This window comes from Rattus rattus, chromosome 7 (assembly GCF_011064425.1).
Source record: "Rattus rattus isolate New Zealand chromosome 7, Rrattus_CSIRO_v1, whole genome shotgun sequence".
Lineage (NCBI taxonomy): Eukaryota > Metazoa > Chordata > Mammalia > Rodentia > Muridae > Rattus > Rattus rattus.
The window spans coordinates 104,553,066-104,563,357 of NC_046160.1; the positions used below are offsets into that span (position 1 = coordinate 104,553,066).

The window sequence follows — 10,292 nt, forward strand, 5'->3', positions numbered from 1 at the left end:
GCTACTGCATAACTGTAATTTTACTACTGTTTTGAATTGGATGTGACCCCCAGAGGGGTCATGACCCAAAAGTTGAGAACCAATGCTCTACATGCCATGAGCTAGGGGAAAGCAAATCTCCAGTTCTCATGGATTGGTTCGGTTGTGGGCAACAGGACTGCACATCTGAAAAGTAGATTGTTATAAAGCCACTTTGACTCTGTCAGTGGCTCCCCACTCCCTCTCATGACAGGACCTTCTCTGACCCACTCATGCCTAACATGATGTAACACATTAATGGTTCAGGGAGGTGTAACAGACCACAGGACTATGCTGGTGCACTCTGTGACAACTAGGATTGTGAACCAGACAAACGTATGTCTTTTATAAATCACTCAATTTCAAATATGCCCTTAGAGAAACACAAAATGGATCAGACACAGTTGAAGCCCAGCAGTCAGCACACTGCTGGACCACTATCAAATTAATTTGCAACTAGACTGTCTTAATTAATCCAGAAACAAAGTTCAAAGTACAGAGCTTTACAAATAGCAATTGTGAAATGGAGAAATTTCATTAACAAAGGATCTAAATTAATTATCTGAAAATCAATATTGATTGAGCCATGTACTATTACAATGAATATTAATACTAATGTCTACTATACAGTAAACAAGGCAGCATTTCAAATTTATGTAGCATATACTAAAACTGACTAGTGACTGGGCCAAACCTAAGCTTACTCAGTTGTTCATAAAATCATTTGAACTTACAATGGTCACTCGCAGCTACTTAGTTACATAGGGTAAAGGCACTAAGTACAATCGCCTGAACTATCGAGCTCTAAACTCCAAACTGCACAATCTCTTCTTCACCTGAGCTCTTAATTTGGTGAGTTTGAGCATATCAATTATTGCTTATGCACAAACCCATTTTTGGCATTTGAAAGCCTTCTCCTGCCCCCCATGAAGCTTTTCCTTTAACCTCAATCTGTAAAACTGACTATCCATCTTTTAAAATAACAATCAGTCCACTTCTTCCACAACGCCGCTCTTCACTGGAAAGAGTCGAGCTCCAGCTCAGTTTTTAATTCACACAGTCATTCATGTGTGAACTTGCTCATTCACAAGCACCTGCTTCATGCCAAACCCTGCGCTCACAGCAGACTCTAAATGTCCATCTGCTAAACCGATTCACGTAGCCACGGATGCTGCCTTCTCCAATCCTCCAGTCATTTAGCAGTATACAGATTAATGTTAACAGTTACTATATTAATCAGAGGAAGATGAGTGTCTGATAAAGGCTTGCTAAGTCTCTCTTTTTTTTTTTTTTTTTTTTGGTTCTTTTTTTCGGAGCTGGGGACCGAACCCAGGGCCTTGCGCTTCCTAGGCAAGCGCTCTACCACTGAGTTAAATCCCCAACCCCCTTGCTAAGTCTCTTAAGTTCTAAATATCATTACAAGACACCAGAAGCAAAGGAAAAACTCAGAATATCTGCATTATAGAGGAAGCAGGGGGGAATAATTAGCTCTTTTAAAAGAACACAAAAATAATAGTGAAAGGCACAAAGGATATGTAAACAGGTATTCACTGAGTACAAATGTCCCCACTGAATGCATAAATGTGCTTCATCTCTCTCAAGAGCTACAAATAGAAACAATTAATTGGTGTCCTTGTTTTTCTGTTTGGGACAGATGAGCAAAGCTCTCATGCTTAAGGTTGACAAGGGCATTCCATGGTGTACAAGTATTAGTTACAAAGACTAGCAGAGTGGCTCAACAGAGGAAAGCACTTGTCTTGAGTTCAGTCCTGGGAGCCCATGATGGGAGGAGAGAACCAACTGCCAGAAGTTGTCCTCTGCCTTCTACACACATGTAGCACACACCCCTGCACTGCACACCATAGTAAATAAACAAAAGTATACTATCTATAAAATAAGGGCAGCTTTTCTAGAGAATAACTTGGCAACACAAGTAAATACACACACTTTGACTCAGAAATCCTGCTTCTACGATCAACGTCTCAAGAAAACAAAAGTATGTGCGTGTGTGTGTTTGTGTGTGTATAAAACTTCTGCGTAAGATATATGCATAAGAAGTTCATTTAAGAATTATAAGAAACAAATCCCCTGAGGAGGAATACATTAAATATATCAAATCACTACGTTACAAAGGTAACAGTTAAAACAGGGAAGGCAGTGACCCAAGTAAGTGGAGCACCCCTTAATTCCAAGCACGGGGGAGGCTGAGGCAGGGATCCCGAGTTCCAGGCCAGCCGGGCTGTATTGCAAACCTTGTCCCCGCTACTTGTATGACCATTTAACAATACACAGTTACATCCGAAAACAGACTATAAAGCCCCCTAACATTATTAAAGGTGTAGTACTGAATCTCTTCTAAAGCCTTTTTATATGAGTTCCAAATGTGTCAATTCGTGTAGGTGAGAATTCCCAGAGTGCAGTAACCTACTGAACTTACATCTTTCTAACTCTAAACTTCTTTCAGTCTAAGAATTTTGTACATCAGAAGTCTTAGGTAGAAATTCAGCACAAGGTCCCAGAATGCCTCTGTGTGTCAGCACCTTTCCCCATCGAAATACAACAGAGGGCATTTTTTTTTAAGTCCAGAATTTTGAATCTATTACAAAAATTAAGCCTTAACACTAAATCTTTGAAAACCAATGACAGTTTGTGTTGAACATGATCAATTTTTGAAAATCACAAATTACAATCATTTACCTCACTAGACCATTCATTGTGCTTAAAAGAAAAAAAAAAAAAAAAGGAGGATCCTTTACACATTTAAAAAGATCAATCCAGAAATGTTGAGTGTAAGTCACATCCATTGGAGAACAATTATAACTAGGCCTGAGGCCCTGTGCAGGGGACAGGACTGGGAATCTGGAAATAAAGATCACTCTTTTGGCTCAGGAATTTCCAAGCAAGGAGCCTATGTGTACCTCGAGCACATCTCTGACAAATGCCGTAAGTGTGAAAAAGAATTGAAAGTATTGCCTGGGAAAGGGGCCTCAAGGGCTCTCTGGAAGAGAGCAGGTCCCCAACATTTGTTTACTAAAAGCTGCTACACTGCTGGTTTTGGTAAAGGTGAAGGCTATGTCCACTTATTTCTTCATCTGATTGTTTTACTGTGTCATGCACAGCTACCCTGTTTTAATTCTATATTAATATCAAAAGGGAGCCTCTTGCCCCCCACTCCAATTCCTACTGTTGGCATGGCCTCTTCCACTTTGTATATACAGTAAACGAAAACAATTTCCTCAGACGCTAACCTCAGACGAGAAAGCATACTTACAAAGTGCACTCCCAGAACTCTGCGTTGCCGTCCTTGGAGCTCAGGGTGCTTGCCTCCTATCATTTCTTCATGAGGTTCAGGGCAAGAGGTCGAGTCGAGTAGATGACCTTTCTGGTTGTCTCTACGCTTCCACCAAAAACACCTACACACCAACGAGATGGGCAGCAGACACAACTATAGCTTGAAGTTCTAATGAAAATGATGTCATCTTCCCTGTGCACAGATGAGAGAATACCAGGAGGGGTGAAAATACACTCCTATGTCATCCAGAAGCCCAGGGGGTACCCGGATGCCCAACCTGCAAATCCCTAGTAAGTGGCATCTTCCGCCACTAGACTGAGTAGGTCACACTAGGGCATGAGTTGTACCCCAAGTCTAGGCAAAAGTACCCACTCTGGGTATATTTATCAGTTAGGAGACTCACCTAAGTAGAAAGATTAACACGCTTTTCTGAATTTGCTGGCCCATTTGTAAGTCTAGGCCAGCCTCCACCTCTTTAAAGACAATATTATATATGGCGGATCAGTTCTCACAGTGGTAAGACAGACAGACAAACAAATACATAAATGCATTATGCATTTGGTCATAGGAAAGTGCAATGGGTAGAAACGTTCTCAACACTTTATGACTGATTCTAAAACTATAAGGGTCCTTAGAAAAATCATCTAAGAAAGCCGCTATCAGTATATTTCAATAAGCCATTCCAAGAAGGGTATTCTGGGAGAAGAAAAGCGATGAGAGACTGTTCAGAGCGGCCGGTTAAGCAAAGGTTTACTGCACGCTTTTCTAACCAAGCAGCAAGCTTCACCACATGATGAGTCCCAGGCACAGTGATTTCTCGATACCAGTGATTCTCAACCTTCCCAATGCCACGACCCTTCGATACATTTCCTCACGTCATACAGTTCCTCCAACCATAAAATTACTTTGGTTGCTCCTTCACACCTGTAAGTTTGCTACAGTCGTGAATTGTAATGTCAGCATCTGTGTTCTCCAAGGGTCTCAGGTGACCCCTGTGAAAGGATCGTTTGATCCCCAGTGGGGTCACCACTCGCAGGTTGAGAAGCACTGCTCTAGCCCAAGTCGCAGCTGTCAAAGTTTATCTTCTCTCTTGCCTGTCCAATGGAGTGGTTCTATGCCTATGACTCTAGAAACCTGGCCAGTTCTAATTGATACACACTCTGGACGTAAAACACTAATACATACCAGAGACTGAACATTCTATACCATTTTCAAAAAGCATATACTATAGCCCTAGTAGTGCCAGAGCCTTTGATCTCAGCACTCTGGAGGCAGACGCAGGTGGATCTCTTCACTGTCCAGACCTGTTGGGGCTATGCCATGAGTTCGAGGCCAACCAGTGCCACACAGTGGAATCCTTCCTCAAAAATAAATAAATAAATAAATCTACATGTATATTTACATAAAGTAAAATACACTACAGCATATTTTATGTACTGTGCCAAATAAATTAAGATTCATCACAGAAGTTTCCTTTTACTTTTAATACAGGTACTATAAAATTAAAAAAACCACCTGTACAGTTCGCACGCTGTTTCTTGCTAGACGCAATCGGTTTCAGAAAGAAGTACTGAGAATTTGCTAGGTGCCCAGGCACTGCGCCAAATGCTTTGCTTAATCCTGACAAGGACGCTACAGCTTTGCCAAAGAGATCCACTCCATTAACCAACACAGAATGCAGCTGGGATTCAAAGTTTGGTATTTCTAATTAATTCCGAAAGGGGGCTGCTAACCACTATGACCTGGGCATCTCCTAACTTAGCAGAGGAAAATCAAGTGACTAGAAGACAGGGATAAGCACCAACTTAAACCCCTGGGGCAGTCAAACCAACATCAGACAGCTTGAAGCTTCTGATAGCGCCTTGGGCAAGCAGCTCCAAAGCCAGAAAAAGGCGCGTTCAGAGTGAGGTGGCCAGGACCTGACCGTGGACGACCTGCTGATAGATGCAAACACGCCATGGCCCCCACGTCACCAAACACTACACCCACACTCCTGGCCCACCCCGCATACCCCTGCAGCTCTTGTGTCTCCACCCTAGGATAAGGGGAAGTGGGACGCAAATGTCTCTATAGAGGGAAATGAGAGAAAGGATAAGAGAACAGATAGGAGCAGGTACCTTAGACCCAAGGTGACTCCAAGTTCTTAACGCCGGATCATCGCCGAGGCCCTACCCGGCTCCCGCGGCTACCAGCGACCCCGAAGGTGCAACTGACCCAACGCTGCCTCGCAACCGACTCCGCTCACCCGGGACTCGCAGCTATGGCAACTTGAACTAGCCGCCCAGGCGCGGCTAGAGCACAGGACGCGCCGCCGCCGCTTGGCTCTTTGGGAGCTGTAGTCCATCCAACACTCCAGAGTAGGGAGGAGTGACAAGAAATAACAGGAAATGACAGGAGATAAACTGCAAGTCCCAGCATGCTCCGAGCAGGGCCTCTACTTGCCTTTCACGGAAGAAACTGGATAAGCGTTTTTCACCGACCTGGCGCCCAGTCTTCTTGCCCCGCTCTAATTTTGTTTTTTTAAAGGGCCAGTGTAGCCTGTGAAGTCGCAAACTCCTGGTAGAAAGTGAATTCAAATGTTCCGCGACACTCACTAGGAAACATCAAAGCATAAATAATAGCCAACAGGCTCAGGACTTGAAAGGGGAGTAAAGAAGTTTATCAAGCGAAACACTTTCTGCCTGGAGCGACTAAGATCTCACTACTTTTCAGTGACAAACTACAAATCCAATAGGAGGTGGTCTGTTCATTACTACCGGGTTATGTCCTCGCTTAGAAAATGAAAGAAGTGTTTTCTGCGCAGGAAAAAAAAAAAAAAAAAAGTCAGTTTCAGCTATAGTGAGAGAATTAAAACCTTAAGGAAGGGAAGTTTTGGGAAAGCTAAGAAGTGAAAAATGATTAGGCACGTCGGACAGTATTTTCTTTTCCTTTTACTCTGTCAAGAAAAAAAGAAAAAGAGAGAGAGATATGACTTGACGCTCCCCAAAGCAGTTAGAATCAATTTTTACCCGATCTGTGAAGGTTTTCCTGAACCCTAAAAAACAGCTTTCAATGGTTCTCAACCTATGAGTCTCCACCTTTGAAAAATACAAAATTACAAAATACAAAAATACAAATACAAAATACAAAAATACAAAAATTTCTGATGGTCGTGGGAATTGAGAAAGCACTCCATAGCAAAATCACAGTTATGAAGCAGCAATGGAAAATAAATTTACAGTAGGGTGGTTCCTTAGACCATTGGAAATATATGTTTTCCGATGGTTGTGACTGAACCGCTGATCATTCTATGATACAGGTTTTCTATTGCGGGCATTCTATGCTGGAATCATGGATTACCCACTAGGGATGTCTTCCCATTTAGGGATTGAAACATATGGACCCGACCTTTTAAAATATCTCCCTCCCCAAAAGTCTCCACCCTACTCACTTAAAGGCATTTCCTACCTGGTTTAAACATAAAGTTTCCTACAGACTTACCTAAATAATTGCATCCAGAGTTGCGCCTCTTGAATGCACTACAACTGGTACAGAGAGAAACATAATTCAGAACAGCCACACTAGCAGTACCTGCAGAAGCATAACGGCTCTGTTCCTTAATAGCTAAGTTTCATGAAATAATTCTATTCAGTTTAGCAAACAGGAATATTGAATCGAATTAGGATCCTGTCTTTCTAGACAGAAGACACAGGGATAATGAAGTGATTTAAAAAAAAATAAAACGTTGTTTTGCTTAAGTTGCTCAGAGCCAATGGAAGGAGATGACCCATAAGCAGTTCATTACTGTGCTGAAAGGGGAGTCCACTGCCTCAGGATCTGCGTAGAAACATAAGAGTGAACCTTCCTTAGGAAATTATATCTGATCGACTGCCCAAAATGTACTACCAAAATGCTAGAATAACTTTGGTTACATGTTAGTACATTACATTAGTAAAAATTAATTGTTGATAATATTGTTGTCCAGCTGTATTTATAATTGTGTATTCCATTCTATTGACTCCGTTTTGAAGTGATGCTGGACAAGCAAAGGAAAAAAGAAACTCTGAAGACACAGTAGGCACCACAGAATAAGAAACAAGATTTGAGTTATGATTAGGAATTTGTATTTGCATGCTTAAATTAATACCTAACATCAACTGCCTTCGTCAACAGATGTGACATCATAGGATGAAATGTAATAAAGTCGGTCACAGAATGGATCTTCTTTACTTCTTAATAACATATATTTTTACTCAAAACGCTCCAAACGCTATGAATTCCTTTTCACTGATATAGCCAGTGTTTGTTGTCCATCCCCACACACCACCAGTCCATTCTAGCTGAGTCACATGACTCCAGACTTGGGTAAATCTATGAGGATTATTTGAAGCATTCCTCCTCTGTAAATCATTCCGCAGGAGCACACATGATGAGTTAGTTTGCTAAGCCTGCCATAGCAAAACACCAAAGAATAGGTGGCTTGGACAATAGAAAGAGAGAGAGAAAGAGAGAGAGAGAGAGAGAGGAGAGAGAGAGAGAGAGAGAGAGAGAGAGAGAGAGAGAGAGATCCCATACTTGAAGGCCGACAGTCCCAAATCGAAGTACCAGTCAACTGGAGTGCTCTCTTGCTCTTCTGAGTGGCTTCAAGTGGTATTGTCCTTTTCTGAGCACAGAACTGGTATCTCTACCTGTTTAAAATAACCAGTTCTCTTGGATTAGGGACCCAAGTTGATGGACTTACTTAAGTTTTCCTCTTTAATGAAACTATCTCCAAAGTCTAATTTTACTGTTTTAGCAAACCTGTCTCCAAACTCAGTCACACAGGCAGTTTCAAAAACAAGTGGATTTTTCCTACAAAACATAAAAACTGGAATGATCCTTTGTGCCTCACGATGAGATACAAAGGATCACTTGAAAATACTCTTTAAAACTACACTAAAGAAAAGTGTGAACAATCCTGAAATCTCACTTCTGACACCATCACTTCTGCTCATATTCCTGGCCCAAGAAGAAACTGCCTAGTGGCCTCTGGACACATGAACCTAGGAGCAGTCAGTGGCAGGAACCAGGTGGTTTCTGCCTGAGTCCAGAACTGAACTGAACCACTCCCACAGCTCCCTGAATCCAAATCCCATGGGGTAGAGAGCTGGAACCTCAGAAGTGCTGACAATCCTGAAAGCTCAGGATAGACAACAACTTCTGCCCACATTCCTGACACAAGAGGAACCCACCTAGTGCCCTCTGTGCCCTCTGGGCACAGGGAACTAGAAGCAGTCAGGGGCAGGACCTTTGGGCTTCTTCCAGCTCTGAGAGCTGAAAGCCAGTCACCAGGAGCACCTACACACCTGAGAGCAGAGTAAGACCAAGTCTTCTGTGACAAACAACCTGCCTGGAGGCTTCAGGTCACACAAACACAGGAGTAGCTGTCTGCTCCCAAATGGAGCTGAAACAAAACAGGTTTACATGACTGCTGAAATACAGGCCTAAATGGAGGGTCAAGCCACTGTCAGAGACAACAAAACAAGCTAACACAAGAGACAAACTGATGCAAGAAGCAAGCACAGGAAACTAAGCAACAGAAACCAAGATTACTTGGAATCATCAGAATACAGTTCTCCCATCAAAGCAAATACTGGATATCCAAACACACCAGAAAAGCAAGATTTGGATTTAAAAATCACATCTCATGGTGATGATAGAGGATTTTAAGAAGGACATAAATATCTCCCTTAAAGAAATACAAGACAACACATATAATGAGTAGAAGCCCTTGAAGAAGAACCACAAAAATCCCTTAAAGAATTACAGGAAAACACAACCAAACAAGTGAAGGAATTGAACAAAACCATCCAGGATTTAAAAATGGAAATAGAAGCAATCAAGAAAGAACACATGGAAACAACCCTGGATATAGAAAACCAAAAGAAGAGACAAGGAGCTGTAGATACAAGCTTCACCAACAGAATACAAGAGATGGAAGAGAGAATCTCAGGAGCAGAAGATTCCATAGAAATCATTGACTCAACTGTCAAAGATAATGTAAAGTGGAAAAAGCTACTGGTCCAAAACATACAGGAAATCCAGGACTCAATGAGAAGATCAAACCTAAGGATAATAGGTATAGAAGAGAGTGAAGACTCCCAGCTCAAAGGACCAGTACATATCTTCAACAAAATCATAGAAGAAAACTTCCCTAACCCGAAGAAAGAGATGCCCATAAACATACAAGAAGCCTACAGAACTCCAAATTGATTGGACCAGAAAAGAAATCCCTCCTGTCACATAATAGTCAAAACACCAAATGCACAAAACAAAGAAAAAATATGAAAAGCAGTAAGGGAAAAAGGTCAAGTGACATATAAAGGCAGACCTATCAGAATTACACCAGACTTCTCACCAGAGACTATGAAAGCCAGAAGATCCTGGACAGATGTCATACAGACCCTAAGAGAACACAAATGCCAGCCCAGGTTACTGTATCCTGCAAAACACTCAATTAACATAGATGGAGAAACCAAGATATTCCATGACAAAACCAAATTTGCACAATATCTTTCTACAAATCCAGCCCTACAAAGGATAATAAATGGTAAAGCCCAACATAAGGAGGCAAGCTATACCCAAGAAGAGGCAAGAAACTAATCGTCTTGGCAACAAAACAAAGAGAAGAAAAGCACACAAACATAACACATCCAAATATGAATATAACAGGAAGCAATAATCACTATTCCTAATATCTCTCAACATCAATGGCCTCAACTCCCAATAAAAAGACATAGATTAACAAACTGATACGAACGAGGACCCTGCATTCTGCTGCCTACAGGAAACACACCTCAGAGACAAAGACAGACACTACCTCAGAGTGAAAGGCTGGAAAACAACTTTCAAAGCAAATGGTCGGAAGAAGCAAGCTGGAGTAGCCATTCTAATATCAAATAAAGTCAATTTTCAACTAAAAGTCATCAAAAAAAAGATAAGGAAGGACACTTCATATTCATCA

At 41.7% G+C, this 10,292-nt stretch overlaps 1 protein-coding gene across 1 annotated transcript in view; it reads right to left on the reverse strand.

Moving 5' to 3' along the window:
* Positions 1 to 5,587, reverse strand: part of Cep128 (centrosomal protein 128) — a 348,062-nt gene extending 342,475 nt beyond the window's left edge. The window contains exons 1-2 of the mRNA XM_032908227.1: positions 5,428 to 5,587; positions 3,290 to 3,431 (exon numbers count right to left, since the gene is read on the reverse strand). The gene's annotated coding sequence lies outside the window, so the exon portion shown is untranslated. The remainder of the gene's footprint in view (positions 1 to 3,289; positions 3,432 to 5,427) is intronic.
* Between the last annotated feature and the right edge of the window lie 4,705 nt (positions 5,588 to 10,292).